Below are 6,000 nucleotides of genomic sequence, written 5' to 3'. Positions count from 1 at the left end.
AAGCACTTAACTGAGGCTTGCTTACAGTTTCAGAGGTTTAGTCCATTATTTGTCATGGCAGGGATCATGGTGGCAGACAACAGACAGACAGACAGACAGACATGGAGCTGGAGAAGTAGCTGAGAGTTCTACATCTGGCTCTGTAGGCAGCAGGATGAGAGCAACACTAGGTCCCAGCTTGGGCTTTTTCTTTTTTTTTTTTTTTTTTTTTTTTTTTTTTTTGAGACAGGGTTTCTCTGTGGCTTTGGAGGCTGTCCTGGAACTAGCTCTTGTAGACCAGGCTGGTCTCAAACTCACAGAGATCTGCTTGCCTCTGCCTCCCAAGTGCTGGGATTAAAGGCGTGTGCCACCAACGCCGGGCCCAGCTTGGGCTTTTGAAACCTCAACGTCCACCCTCAGTGATACACTTCTAACAAGGCCACACCTACTCCAGCAAGGCCACACCTCCTAATCCTTCTCAAGTAGTGCCACCGCCACTCTCTGATGACTAAGCATTCAAATATATGAGGGTATTGGCACCATTCTTAATCAGAACACCACAACATGTATTTAGACTTGCTTCTTTTTTCATCAAAGAAGCTTTACTTAACATTTTGTTTTGAATTATTTTTAGATTTATTTATTGTGTATGTGGGTTTATGCAAGTGTGTGTGTGTATGTGTGTGTGTGTGTGTGTGTGTGTGTGTGTGTGTGTGTGTGTGTGTGTGTAAGCCATAGGTCAATATTGTGTATCTTCCTATATTATAGCCACTTTATTTTTAATTAATTGATCAATCGATTAATTAATTAATGTGTCTCCCATGTGTATTTAGTGCCCATGGAGGGCAGAAGAGGATATTGGATCCTTGGAACTGGAGTTTAGATGGTTGTAAGTTACCATATGCATATTAGGAGTCAAGCCCTGGTCCTCTGTAAGGACACCTAATGCTCTTAACTACTGAGCCATCTCTCCAGCCCGTCCACTTTATTTTTTGAGACAAAGTCTCACTAAACCTGAGCTCACCATTTTGTCTAGACTGGCTGGCCAGCAAGTCCCCAGGATTTGCCTGTCTTCCTCTATTTCCAAGGCTGGGGACACAGAGGTGTGTATCCGCACTGTGCTCAGCTTTAAGTGGGTACTGGGTACCAAACTCACGTCCTTTGCTTGCACAGCAAGTGCTTCACCCACTGAGCCTTCTCTCCTGACCCTATTTGTTAAGGTTTTCAATACTGTATTCACAACCTTATGCAGGCATACTGTGTACAGTCAAAAATGAACAGTATTTTAAAAAAAGAATGCACAGTACTCTGGAATTTATCTGTAGTATGTGAGATTTCTATAGAATGGATTCAAATAGGTAAGACTTACTTGGAGATGTAACTGCTGTTTTAAGTAAGATAAAATGCAGCACCCTACAAATGACACCAATAAGGACTGATGGAGGAAAGGAGTCTTCAGAGGTCATCTAGTCAGAAAAATGTAGGAGAATAAATCAGGGCACAGTAAATTACCTTCCAACTAGGCTCCAGGAATGAGGAATTGTATTGGAGATGTTAAGACATGGACTGTGTAGCCATCCACAAACATTCCTTCATCTTTCACAGGGATCCTTTAAGATGCTCTGAAATAAATGAATGGAACCCAATAATTTAAAGCTCAAGTACTGTTATTTCTACATCATCTTGGATTACATGTTCATTTGTTCCTCAGAAGAAAAATCACATTTTCATTTCTTATATTTTATTTATATTATAGTGGGCACTTCAATATTAATTCAGATATCTACCCATTAAATGCAAAAATGTTAATGCAATATTAAAAATGAAATTTAAATGAAAGCAAGGGAATAGTATATTAAGGTTTCCATGGAAACACTATACTTGGCAGCTTTTGAACTGTAATAAGGTAGTTTAGTATCAGCTCGTATCAAGTATAATTTTGAAAAGGTTTGAAGCTGTATAGGTTAATGCATGTCAATTTGAGACTTCAGATGAAACGTGATATAAAGGACAGAGTGAAGACACACAAAACATTAGCCTGTGTTCTTAGTGTACACAAACCTATCTAGTACAGAGGCATACTCCCCAAATTCTATATGATTTGTTGGCTTCCATGACAACCACAGCAGTCTACAGTCTCCATCACAGCTAAAATCCAAGTCTCTTACCCTAAAATACTAACAGAAGTATATCCAAGTGACTCACACTTCAGGGAGAACTTCAAATAACAAACAACAAATTTTGCTACCCTAGGCAAAAATATAAATTTGCCAGATCATACAAACTAAATTTTCATAAGTTGAATCCTTTAGATTCATGGATGCTGCCCAAACTCTACCTTTATGGTGAGTCTGTTTTTCTTTCTATCTTTTTTTTTTTATTAGTTCAAATTAGGAACAAGCTTGCTTCACATGTCAATCCCTTCTCCCTCTCCTTCCCGTCCCCCAAACCCTCCCCCCTAACCTCCCACTTGCCCCCCCATCCACCCTCCACTCTCCAGGCTGGGAAGGGCCCTCAACGGGGGCTCCAAAAAGTCTACCACATCATCCTGGGCGGGGCCTAGGCCTACCCCCATGTGTCCAGGCTGAGACGTGGGATGGGTTCTCAAAGTCCCTTCTTACACCAGGGAAAAATACTGATCCACTACCAGGGGCCCCCTAGAGTGCGGAGGCCTCCTCATTGACATCCATGTTCAGGGGTCTGGATCAGTCCTGTGCTGGCCTCCCAGACAGCAGTCTGGGGTCCATGTGCTTCCCCTTGTTCAGGCCAGCTGTTTCTGTGGGTTTCACCAGCCTGGTCCTGACCCCTTTGATCTTCATTCCTCCCTCTCTGCAACTAAGTTCCAGAGTTCAGTTCAGTGTGTATCTGTGGGTGTCTGCCTCTGCTTCCATCAGCCACTGGATGAGGGCTCTAGGATGGCATAAAAAGTAGTCATCAGTCTCATTATAGGGGAAGGGCATTTAGGTTATCCTCTCCACCATTGCCTGGATTGTCAGTTCGTGTCATCCTTGTAGGTCTCTGGAAATCTCCCTAGTGCCAGATCTCTCCTCGGACCTATAATGGCTCCCTCTGATACGGTATCTCTCCTCCTGCTCTCCTCTATTCTTTCCCCAACTCAACATTTCTGCTCCTCCATTTCCTCCTCTCCTCTCCTCTTCTCCTCTCATTCTGCCAGCTCCCTCTCCCCTACCCTCATGCTCCCGATTAGCTCAGGAGTTCCTGCCCCTTCCCATTCTCTGGGGTTCATGCATTTTCCTCTTAGACTCATTCTTGTTTCCTAGTTTCTTTGGTGAAGAGGATTGTAGACTGGTAATACTTTGCTCTATGTCTAAAATTCATAAATGAGTGAGCACATACCATGTTTGTCTTTTTGTGACTGGTTTACCTCACTCAGGATGGTTTCTTCTAGTTCCATCCATTTGCCTGTGAATTTCAAGATTCCATTGCTTTTATCTGCTGAGTAGTACTCCATTGTGTAAATGTACCACATTTTCTCTATCCATTCTTCAGATGAGGGGCATCTAGGTTGCTTCCAGGTTCTGGCTATTACAAACAATGCTGCTATGAACATGGTTGAACATATATGTCCTTGTATGAACGTGCATTATTTGGGCATATGCCCAAGAGAGGAATTGCTGGATCTTGAGGTAGACTGATACCCATTTTTCTGAGCAACCACCCTACTGGTGGCGAACAATTGTGATCCCAGAACATAGGAAGCGAGGCAGGAGGATCTGAAGTTCCAGGTCATCCCAGACAGCTCACAGAGAACTTGGGCTAGGGATCCTATCTCAAAAACAAAACAAGATGAACAAGAAACGGGCTTCAGAGATGGCTCAGCTAGCGCAGTGCAGATAGAGAGCAAGAGTATTGATTAGGTGCCAGCGCTGGGAAAAGGAGCAAAAGGGGCATGGGTGACAACTAACAGGTCTGGGGTTACTTTACGGGAGGGTTGGCTCAGGGGTTAAGAGCATCTGCTGCTCTTGCAGAGAATCTAAGTTTGTTTCCCTGCAGCCACACTGTAATTCTAGACCAGCTGTATCTCCAGTTGCAGAGCACTTGACACCCAGACCTCTTCTGGTGTCCATGGGCACTGCATACACTCACTCACACACACACACACACACACACACACACACACATACACACACACACACACACACACACAGAGAGAGAGAGAGAGAGAGAGAGAGAGAGAGAGAGAGAGAGAAGCAAAACACCCATGCACATAAAATAAACACTAAGAAATTTCTAAAAGAAACTATTCTAAAATGAAATGATTGTATAACTTAGAACACTAAAGCTATCAGATCAGAGTATACCTGTTTTGTTGGGGCCAGAGATTGAACCCAGGGCCATGCACATGTCCAGGGTGCCTTAACACTGGCATAAACCATTACTGTATTCCAAATGCATGAACTTTATAGTAGATAAAATGTCTTTATAAGGTGGCCAAAAAGTGTTATTTTGGGAGAGGATGGGGAGTTGAGGGTAGGACGGGGGAGGAGTTAGAAGGGGAGGATGGAGAGGAGGCTGAGGCCAGGATGTAAAATAAATCAATGAATAAAAAATGCTAAAATCATTCTCAGTCACTGAACCATTTACTAATGAGTGGCAAATCCATTTATTCCACAGGTCACCCATGCCCTAGATTGTCAGAGTTCAGCAGAATAAATTTTTTTTTTCAAGACAGGGTTTCTTTGTGTAGCTTTGGAGCCTATCCTGGCACTCACACTGTAGACCAGGCTGGCCTCGAACTCACAAAGATCCGCCTGCCTCTGCCTCCTGAGTGCTGGGATTAAAGGCATGTGCCAACACCCAGCCAGAATAAATATTTTTACACTAAAAAAACCGTATTATTTTTCCAGGCATGGCAGCAATCCCTCTCCCCCTGTTTGTTCTTTTATAGTTTATTATCATTGGATTTGGGTGTCAAGTAAAGATGACTTTCATGGCTGAAAATACCTTTATAGAAGGTAAAACTTAACAGAAAATTTGCCAAGTTTTGTTCAGATATCAGTTTATGTTAACAAACTTCAAGTTGTACTTTTCTAGTATTTTCTTTTTTAAAAAAGAAACTATTTTTTAATTTTTTTGTTATTATAATTACACCATTATAATTACTTCCCTTTCCTGCCTCCAAGCCCTTCATATATCCCTCCTTGCTCTTCCAAATTCATGGCCTTTTTTCATTACTTGCTGTTCCATACATGTATTACTAAATATGTATATATTTAGTTTATATATTTCTAAATACATAAACAGAACCTGCTCAGTATGTACAATGTTGCTTGTATGCATGTTTTCAGGGATGAACATTTGGAATTGGATAAACAAGTGGTATGCTCTTCCCTGGGGAAGACGACCCCCCCCCATGCATTTCTTAGTTGCCGCAGTTCTTTGTGTAGGGCTGAGGCCTCATGGGCTTCCTCCATCCACTTTAGCATGTCTAGTGTTCTTGTTCAGTTCATGTTTAAGTAGTCATCTTGTCATCTTGGTGTTTTTATGGGTGTATCTTCTGACATTAGTAGGAGACACAATCTCACAATAGCTTCCTAATCCTCTGGTTCTCACGGTTTTTTTAGCCCACTCTTCAGAATGACCCCTGGGCCTTAGTTGTAGGCATTGCTATGAAAACTATCTGTTGGGATGGGGCTCCGAAACTCAGCATTTTGATTGGTTGTGGTTTCTCTAATGGTCTGTCTTTTAGTTCATTTCGTCTCCTGCAGTTATAAACAGTGCTAATCAGCATATTGATGTCTTTTCTATGCACAACACAATTTCTCAAGGATATACGGCTAAAGGTCCATGGGTTTAACCTCTGTCTCCCATGCGTTTGTTTCTGGTGGCTCTGCATCCCACCAGCCATCAACTGGGGGCCTTGTTTCTGTCATCAGTGTACATGTGATGGTATCTTACTGAGATCTTGATATATACTTAAATTTTTTATTTCATTTATTGTGTGTGTGTGTGTGTGAGAGAGAGAGAGAGGAGAGAGAGAGAGAAGAGAGAGAGAGAGAG

This window comes from Cricetulus griseus, chromosome 8 (assembly GCF_003668045.3).
Source record: "Cricetulus griseus strain 17A/GY chromosome 8, alternate assembly CriGri-PICRH-1.0, whole genome shotgun sequence".
NCBI classification, from domain to species: Eukaryota; Metazoa; Chordata; class Mammalia; order Rodentia; family Cricetidae; genus Cricetulus; species Cricetulus griseus.
This window is presented reverse-complemented; position numbering follows the sequence as displayed.